Source organism: Colobus angolensis, unplaced genomic scaffold (genome assembly GCF_000951035.1).
Source record: "Colobus angolensis palliatus isolate OR3802 unplaced genomic scaffold, Cang.pa_1.0 Scaffold3, whole genome shotgun sequence".
NCBI lineage: Eukaryota > Metazoa > Chordata > Mammalia > Primates > Cercopithecidae > Colobus > Colobus angolensis.
Genome location: NW_012116265.1, coordinates 28,565,351 through 28,574,388, shown reverse-complemented (window position 1 = coordinate 28,574,388; position 9,038 = coordinate 28,565,351). Strand labels below are relative to the sequence as shown.

The 9,038-nt window shown below is 39.6% G+C and overlaps 1 pseudogene; it reads right to left on the bottom strand.

Annotated features, from left to right (window-relative positions):
* Positions 1 to 4,854: 4,854 nt before the first annotated feature.
* On the bottom strand, positions 4,855 to 5,934 carry LOC105517336 (annotated as a pseudogene).
* Positions 5,935 to 9,038: the final 3,104 nt, after the last annotated feature.

The following is a 9,038-nucleotide window of genomic DNA, read 5'->3' as shown; positions in this document are numbered from 1 at the left end:
GATGTAGGTAGGGAGGGCACCTCTCACATGAAAGGTTTATGATCTCCTTCATGGGAGCAGGGCAAGGGAAAGTCAGAGAGATCGTTCTGTACATTCTATTTCTCAAATTCCTTCAGCTGTAAAATACTCAGTATGCCAAGGTGGGTGGCATATTTTGGGGTAATGTGCCCTGAACTCGGAGTTACGTGTAAGTTACACTTACATGAATTTACAAATAAATGTAAAATCTGCTTTTTCCATAGTGAGAGGGGGAAGGGAAATCAATTGTCTCCCCACCTGACAAAATATGTTTTCATGTTTATAGATCAGGATGATTTGCATTGCCACCAGCTATCTACAATTTACAGAGTTGTAAAATAGCTCAAAGACTATGAAAGATGAAAACCCCATAGAGCAGAAAACCTAAAGGGGTGTACTTTAGACAACATACAGATTTCCATTGAAGATATACCCTTGTCTTTCTGTTTGTTTGTTTTGGTCCATTTCAAAGTCTTTTACAAACAAGGCTCAAAAGTATAATTATAAAAATCACACCAATTTTATAGCAAAACAGTAATATTAAATGTGGGCCACAGGCACATTTTACTATCTTTGATTTGATGTGGAATGGAATATTAAAAAGAAAGTGAAAGTGCCTAGAATCTATGAAGGTCCCCTTGCTGTTTAGTAGGTGATAGCACCGTGTTAAGCGATTGGGAGATCACTGAGAAGAGGGGAGATTTGGGCCAAACCTTCATGGGACATACATCCCATTTCATCATGGTGTACAAAAACAAAGAAAAAAAAATTTTAATTAGGTACTGATATGCAACCAGTAAAATAAATTGAGTTCAGTAAAAGAGGATGGTGCCGAGGAAATGTAACTGACTAAATAAGGTGGTATAGAAGATATTGTTGGTTGCTGACTTACTATGCTTCACCGCTTTTTTGAGATCTGGCCCTTAATTTCTTTTCTGGTGTAGAGGGGCTTAAAGTGTGCAGGGAAGGAAGGCCCTTCTCCTAGTCCCAGGCTATGGTCAAAGCCCATCACGGTAATTCTATTCTCCATGTCTTTCTCTCCATTACTGCTGAAATTACTCTGTTTCTGGTACTAATATCTCTCTTTAGTGTTACCATTCTCCAAATCATTTTCTTTCTGTTAACCTGTTTAATTGTGAACTTAATTACAAATTAATTCATTTAAAATTAATTGTGAAAACACATACACATACACAATGAAAAGCATATAAAACGAAAAGTAAAAAACAGCTTTTAATAAAATGACCATCCATGTAATTATCATGCAGGGAATAGACTAGGAAATTGTGAGCATCCTCCAGTCCGCCCCCGTGTCTTTGCCTGATTGTGGCCCCTTTCTTATTTCCAGAGACAATCACTACCTTGATACTGTGCTAATTCCATCTAGCCTTTTCGTCAGGGTTCTACCACCTATATATTCATCTGAAAATTTTGCAGTTATGGCTGTTCTGAACTTAAGTTGCTTCCTTCACTCAACACTGTATTTGTGAGATTCATTCATGTTGCTGGAAAAATTAATTTTGCTAAGTTTTGCTTAGCAAAACTAATTCGCTAAGTTTCATTGCTATATAGCAGTGTTCTCAAAACTTTTTGCTCTCAGAACGCCTTTGCACTGTTAAAAATTATTGGGAAACGCAAGTACCTTTTGTTTATGTGGGTTATATCAGTGTTTAGTGCACAGAAATTAAAATGGAAATCTAAAAATATTTTTTGATTCATTAGAAATAACATTAAAACTTCAAAAAGGTATTGGATATATGATAAGTCTAGAATTACTGTATAATCCAGCAATTCCACTCCTGGAAAGTGGGAACACAAACAGATGCTTGTGCACCAATGTTTATTGCAGCATTTTCCACAATAGCCAAAAGGAGCGAACAACCCAAATGTCCATCAATGCAATGCTAAATACCATCAAAATATGGTATATACATATAATGGAGAATTATTCAGCCATAAACGAGAATGAACTTCTGCTGCAACATGAATGAATGTGAAAAACAGTATGCTAGGTGAAATAAACCAGATACAAAAGGACAAATATTGTATAATTACATTATACAAAATGTGTAGAATAGGCAAATTCATAGAGACAGAAAGTAGATTAAAGGTTTCCAGGACTTAGGAGAGGGAAGGAATGGGAGTTATTACTTCAAGAACATAGTGTTGGCCAGGCGCGGTGGCTCAAGCCTGTAATCCCAGCACTTTGGGAGGCCGAGACGGGCGGATCACGAGGTCAGGAGATCGAGACCATCCTGGCTAACACGGTGAAACCCCGTCTCTACTAAAAATACAAAAACTAGCCGGGCGAGGTGGCGGGCGCCTGTAGTCCCAGCTACTCCGGAGGCTGAGGCAGGAGAATGGCGTAAAACCTGGGAGGCGGAGCTTGCAGTGAGCTGAGATCCGGCCACTGCACTCCAGTCCGGGCGACAGAGCGAGACTCCGCCTCAAAAAAAAAAAAAAAAAAAGAACATAGTGTTTTGGTTTATGGTGATATAAATAGACACCATTGAATTGCGCACTTAAAAACTCTTAAAATGGCAAATTTTATGTTATATATATTTAGCATAATCAAACAGGAACAAAAATAATGATAATAAAACCATTACTGTTAACGGTAATGAGGCAGAGCCCTCATGAATCAGATTAGTGCCCTTATAAAAGGGCTTAAGGGAGCTCCCTTGCCCCTTCCCCCATGTGAGGACTCAGGGAGAAGACACCATCTATGAACCAGAAAGCAACTCTTCACCAGACACTAAATCTCCCAGTGCCTTGATCTTGTACTTCTCAGCCTCCAGCAATCAGAGAAATGTTTCTGTTTTTATATGCTACCTACCGTAACGGCATTTTGTTATAGAAGCAATCTGAACTGTCTTAGTCTTACAACAATAAGTTACATATTTTCATGAAAAATAACTGTAGTTTCCAAAATAAGAAATTAATTAGAAGAGTGGCACTGTTTTTCATGTCTTTAATGTGTGGTTTAAGAGAAGACAGTTGAATTTACATTGGATTTTACATTGATGTGTTGTAATACTTTGGTTTGGTTGAAGTATCTGAAGGAAATCTAGTTTCACACAATTATGCAATTGGAAAAGGGAGTAGTTTAATAGATTTTGAAGGTAATTGTGGGCATTCTTCTTTGATATTATGCCAGCATTTGATAAATAGTAGTTTCTTAAGAATTTTTTGAATGTGGAATCTGAAACCATATAGTTTTGTCTATCTTGCTCTTTGAGTGGATCTTAAGTTACTTAAGTATGATTTTATAACATTATGCATTGGTCATTTCGAATCCGTTGGCTCATGAATTATACATATCTTCTGAATGTTGATATATTTTATTATGCAATAGTTTAAAAATTCCAACAGTTAAAATTGCCACCAATCTCATCTGAAGATTCTTTAAGTTTTGGAAAACTCATAGTGGTGGAACCAGTTTTCAAAAATTCTAATTTTCGTGTGAAAGCTCAGATTTCATAATTGGCAACAAATCCTGTCATTTTTTTCCCCAGGCTTACTTTGTTAATGTTTGAGAAAATATCTGCCAGATTCCTAAGTCTGAATAACTATTGCTGATGTCAGTTTGTTTTTTCAAATACAAACTGCTATGTCATTTTAAAAAATCGATAGTTTAGCTCACAACTCAAATATTTGCACAAGTGCCTTTTCTTCAAGGCAGCCATTATACTTTGGAATGCAGCAAAAGTGCTTTATGTATACTTCGTATTTCGTCACACAGAATATTTAAAAATATACTAACTCTTCTGGAGAAAAATTTGGCAATACCTAGCAAAACAACATATTCACTCACTTTTGATTCAGGAATTCTACCTCTAGGATGAAGACACACCTCCAAAAACACAAAAATTCATGATATACTTTGGATGTTTTGTGCCTTCCAAATTTCGTGTTAAATGTGCCCTCCAGTGTTGGAGGTGGGCTTAGTGGGAGGTGTTTCGGTCATGGAGACGGATCACTCGTGAATGGCTTGGTGTAGTCCTCACAGTAATGAGTTAGCAATCACTCTATGAGTTCATGTAAGATACGGTTGTTTAAAACAGCCTGGCACCTTCTTCATCTCTCTCTTGATCTCTCTCTCTTCCCCTCACCTTCCAAGATTATTGTAAGCTTCCTTACGCCCTTACCAGAAGCAGATGTGGCACTAGGCTTCATGTACAGCCTGTAGAACTGTGAACCAAATAAATCTTTTTTCTTCATAAATTACCCAGTCTCCAGTATTCCTTTTTAGCAATGCAAATAAACTAACACAATGCATATGTACATGTTTATTTGTTGCAGCATTATTTAGAATTGCAAAGTATTGGAAACAACCTAAATGCCCATACATAGAGAAGTGGTTGAATAAACTATATGATATCTACAAAATGGAGCATTATATAGCTATATAGAAGAATAAAGAAGATCTGTAAGAACCAATTTGGAATGATTTCCAGAATATACTGTTAAGAGAAAAAAAGCAAAGAACAAATGAATATCTATAGTATGCTATTCCTTATATAAGAAAAAAGGGATAAAACACACATATCTGCTTGTTTGCACAAAAAAATTCAGGAAGGATAAATGAGATTATCTTAGGGGTGGGTGGGAAGTAATGGGAATGGGGCTGTGCTGATAGTGATGAAGAGGAATGACTTTTTGCAGGGGGGAGGGGGGCATACCAAATTTCTTTATTTGAAGGAATGGTACAAATCAAAGAACTTAAGTGGATGTTTTGGTACAACTCATAGAAAAGGTAAAGGAAACCCCAACATCCATGCACTGCCTTGGTGACCAAAGAAGTCACCCATGGCTATGGGAAAATTAGCCTAAAGCTTAGCTCTCATTATTGCTCTCTGCCAGGGTGAGCTTGTCAAAGAGATAGTCTGCCAAGCCAGATTCAGGGGCTCCCATCTTGTGTGAGTTGGTAACATGGTCACCCAATTCTTTGATGGATTTCACCTGCTCATTCAGGTAACATGTCTCAATGAAGTCAACACAGTGGGGGTCATTTTTGTCAGTGGCCAGTTTGTACAGTTCCGGTAGTGCCTGATTCACGTTTTTTTTTGTCAAGTGTAATGCACCCTCCATTGCATTCAGCCCACTCTCCCAGTCATTACAGTATGGTTTCTTGATATCCTGAAGGAAGATTCAGCCACCTTGCTGGTTCTGTAGCTTCTTCAGTTTCTCGGCATGTTCCCTCTCTTCATGAGATTGGTGAAGAAAGTACTTGGCAAAGTTCTTCAAAGCCACATCATCACAGTCAAAGTAGTAAGGTACGGACAGGAAGAGATAGGAGGCATAGAGCTCTGGGTTGATCTGGTAGTTGATGGCAGCCTCTGTTTCTGGGTTGATCTGGTAGTTGATGGCAGCCTCTGTGTCCTGGTGGTGAGGCAGGAGAATAGAGTCTGGAGGCTGGGAACCTAAGGCCGATTTGTGCTGATGTACTAGAACTGAATCAAAAGGAAAACCCCACCTCTCCATGCCCAAGTAACAAAAAGATCAGAGGCTGCTCCCTTTGTGCTGCCTTGCAGATGAAAAATGGAAAGTACCGTTGTAACTTCACTTCAGCTGCTCGTCCCTTCCCGTAACCAATCAGAGTGGTTGGGGGCCAAATCTTCCTTTACATAGGGTGTAACCAAGTAACCAATGGGAAACCTCTAGAGAGTATTTAAACCCCAGAAAACTCTGTAACCAGCACTCTTGAACCACTTGCTCCAGTCTGCTCCTGCTCTCTGTGGAGTGTACTTTTGTCTCTGTAAATCTGTCCTTTCCTTGCTTCATCCTTTAGTTGCTTTGCTTGTGCATTTTGTCCAGTTATTTGTTCAAAATGCCAAGAATCTGGATGACTCCCAGTCAGGACCCTCCAACAGTATGGTAGTAGTGCTGGCTCACCCGCAAGGGGGATGTGGTCATCATGGAGGCTAAGGAGAGGTGGAGGCGACTGTGTGGCACTGGCGTGGCAGGGGCCTTGGGGCTGTCTGAGGGCTCAGTGAGGAGGCCGCAGAGGGCTGACTGTGAGCCATGGGGGTGGGGTAGGGAGGTGGGGGTGGAGGACCAGCACCGGGTTACATCCAAACACTGTTGAAGCAGGAAACCTCGTGGACTCCCAGTGAAGAAAGTCTAGATACATTGTTGAGTACACTGTTTTGTATAGCCTTGACTCTTAGAATCAGCATCTTACACTTACACCCAAATATAAACAAACACTTCAAAGCAAACAGTATGTAAGGAGAATCAAAATGAAATAAAAACCAGAACAAGTGAATTTTTTTTTTTTTTCCCGGATGGAGTTTCGCTCTTGTTGCCCAGGCTGGAGTGCAATGGTGTGATCTTGGCTCACTGCAACCTCCACCTCCTGGGTTCAAGTGATTCTCCTGCCTCAGCCTCCCAAGTAGCTGGGACTACAGGCACACGCCACCACACCCAGCTAATTTTTGTATTTTTAGTAGAGATGGGATTTCATCATATTGGTCAGGATGGTGTCGAACTCCTGATCTCAGGTGATCCGCCCACCTTGGCCTCCCAAAGTGCTGGGATTACAGGCATGAGCCACTGCGCCCGGCTGCGAATTTTTTAAAAATGAAAAACATTGAAGAGGATGGGGAAGGAAAGAACTGACCTAAGTTATTTTGAAAAACAGTTACTTTGATTAGATCTTATATGATGAAAGACACAAGAACCTGCACACGGGGCATAGGTGAGCAGTTCTGTAACTACTGTATATTTATACTAGGAACAAATAAGTATAGATAATGAGAACCAGATTTCTCACTGTTTGCGAAAGAAGCCACAAATAAGGAAAGGAGAAATCCTAGAATAAGCTTTGTGTTGTTGGACTGGAATCAGACGTATTGGTGTGAACTCATGTTTTTTTCAATGGATACACAGGTATAGAATGTGTGTGTGTGTGTGTGTGGTTTACACTTGATCTTAGCCAAAAGGCCGAGAAGCGATTGTGTGTGTGGTTTAATTCTAACTGTCCACTGAATGGAACTTAATAGCAATGAACATGCCTGATTTCCAGACCTTGGTTTCTCCAGTAAAAGGAACCAGAGTTCCACAGGAAAAATGGTAGATTCCAGGGTTTGGGCACAGAAAATACAAAATGAACTTGGAACATCATATGGTACCAGAAAAGAAGTAAGTGTTTCAAAAGGATAGGGATATGTCAAAATGACACAGGAACCCATCTGAAGGAGCAACCAATGGTCAAATCTAAACAATTTCAGCAAGAAAAAAATAATAGTACAATTGAGTTATAACCTATAGACTGAAACAAATATCCATGAGTCCATACTGATCTAAATAAATAATTGAATAAGTAAATAGGAGAGAAGAGATAGCTTTTCCTTACACAGTATTTCCACATCTAGTAATTCAAGGCTACAATCCTTGAATTTCTAGTTGTGGTAGACAGAAAAATGTCCCCCACTCCTCAAAGATGTCCATGCTCTAATCAACATGTTACCTTACATGGCAAAGGGATTTTACAGATGCGATTAAGTTAAGGCCTTTGAGATGAGATTATCCTGAATTATCTGTGTGGGCCTAAGGTAATCAAAACCATTCTTGGAATTAATGTTGCACATTTAGGGAACTCTTCAAAAAAATAAAAAATAACAGATTGCATAACTAACAGACTAATGAAGGAGGCCAGTGGAATGGTAACAAACAAAAACTTGATTAATCCTAAAGAGGGCAAAAGAGAACAGAAAAAGAAACAGAAAACAGGTAGGACAAAATAGAAAGGTAGCAAAACTAGAAAAATGGTAGATTTTAACCCAAGACATGGAATGAAGTGAATAAAGCAAGAGGCTGAACTCTACATCATTTAAGAAATTATTTTAGGCCATGCGTGATAGCTCATGCCTATAATCCCAGCTTTTGGGAGGCTGAGGTGGGCAGATCACCTGAGGTCAGGAGTTCGAGACCAGCCTGACCAACATGGAGAAACCCCGTCTCTACTAAAAATACAAAAATTAGCTGGGCATGGTTGTGGCACCTGTAATCCCAGCTACTCAAGAGGCTGAGGCTGGAGAATAGATTGAACCCAGAAGGTAGAGGTTGCAATGAGCCAAGGTTGTACTATTGCACTCTAGCCTGGGTGACAAGAGTGAAAATCTGTCAAAAAAAAAAAAAAAAAGAAATTATTTTAATAGGTTTGAAATTCTGTGAATATCTCTGGAAGAATACACAGTGTTTCCCTAGGGACTCAGGTGAGAGGAAGCCTTCTCTTTCATTATTTACCTTTATTTGAAATTTTGACCATGTGAATGTATTACATTCCCATTTTTAAAATGTTAATTAAAATAAATATTTGTTGAATGAGTATACTGGATATGAAAATTCATAGAACAGACTTATCTTTTTGGTTTATATTTAGATTTTCTGGTCCTTTCCCCTCCACCTAATTTTCTCTCTTCTAATTCTCTCTTCCTTTTTCCTTTTAACATTTTGTGCCCAATGGGGGGTTACAATGGCTTACAGCAAATATTGCAATTTAAGAAACATAATACACTCTACCCTTTATCTGGACTGGGCCATGGCCCCCTGGCTCTGGAACAGAATCTGTCCAGGGATTTTTCCAGGACTCTGACCTCCTGGAACTGGCTGTCAAGACCTAAGAAGACTGATGATGAAACCAGTCCTCTGGCCACCTTAGCCATAGCCACCACAGCGTGAGGAAGTGCCCCTACTTCCCCAGGAGCCTTCTTCACAGAATGGGAAATCCAGAGAATCTAGTTTCACTTTAAGAAATTAGCAGACAAGACCAGCTTAGGCAATATGGAAAAATCCTGTCTCTACAGAAAATACAAAAATTAGCCAGGCATGGTAATACATACCTGTAGTCCCAGCTACTTGGGAGGCTGAGGTAGGAGGATTGCTTGAGCCCAGGAGGTCAAGGCTGCAGTGAGCCATGATCGTGCCATGGCACTCCAGCCTGGGCGACAGAGGAAGACCCTGTCTCTAAAAGAAAAGAAAAGAAATTAGCAGAGGAATGAATTCAGAAGCTGCTG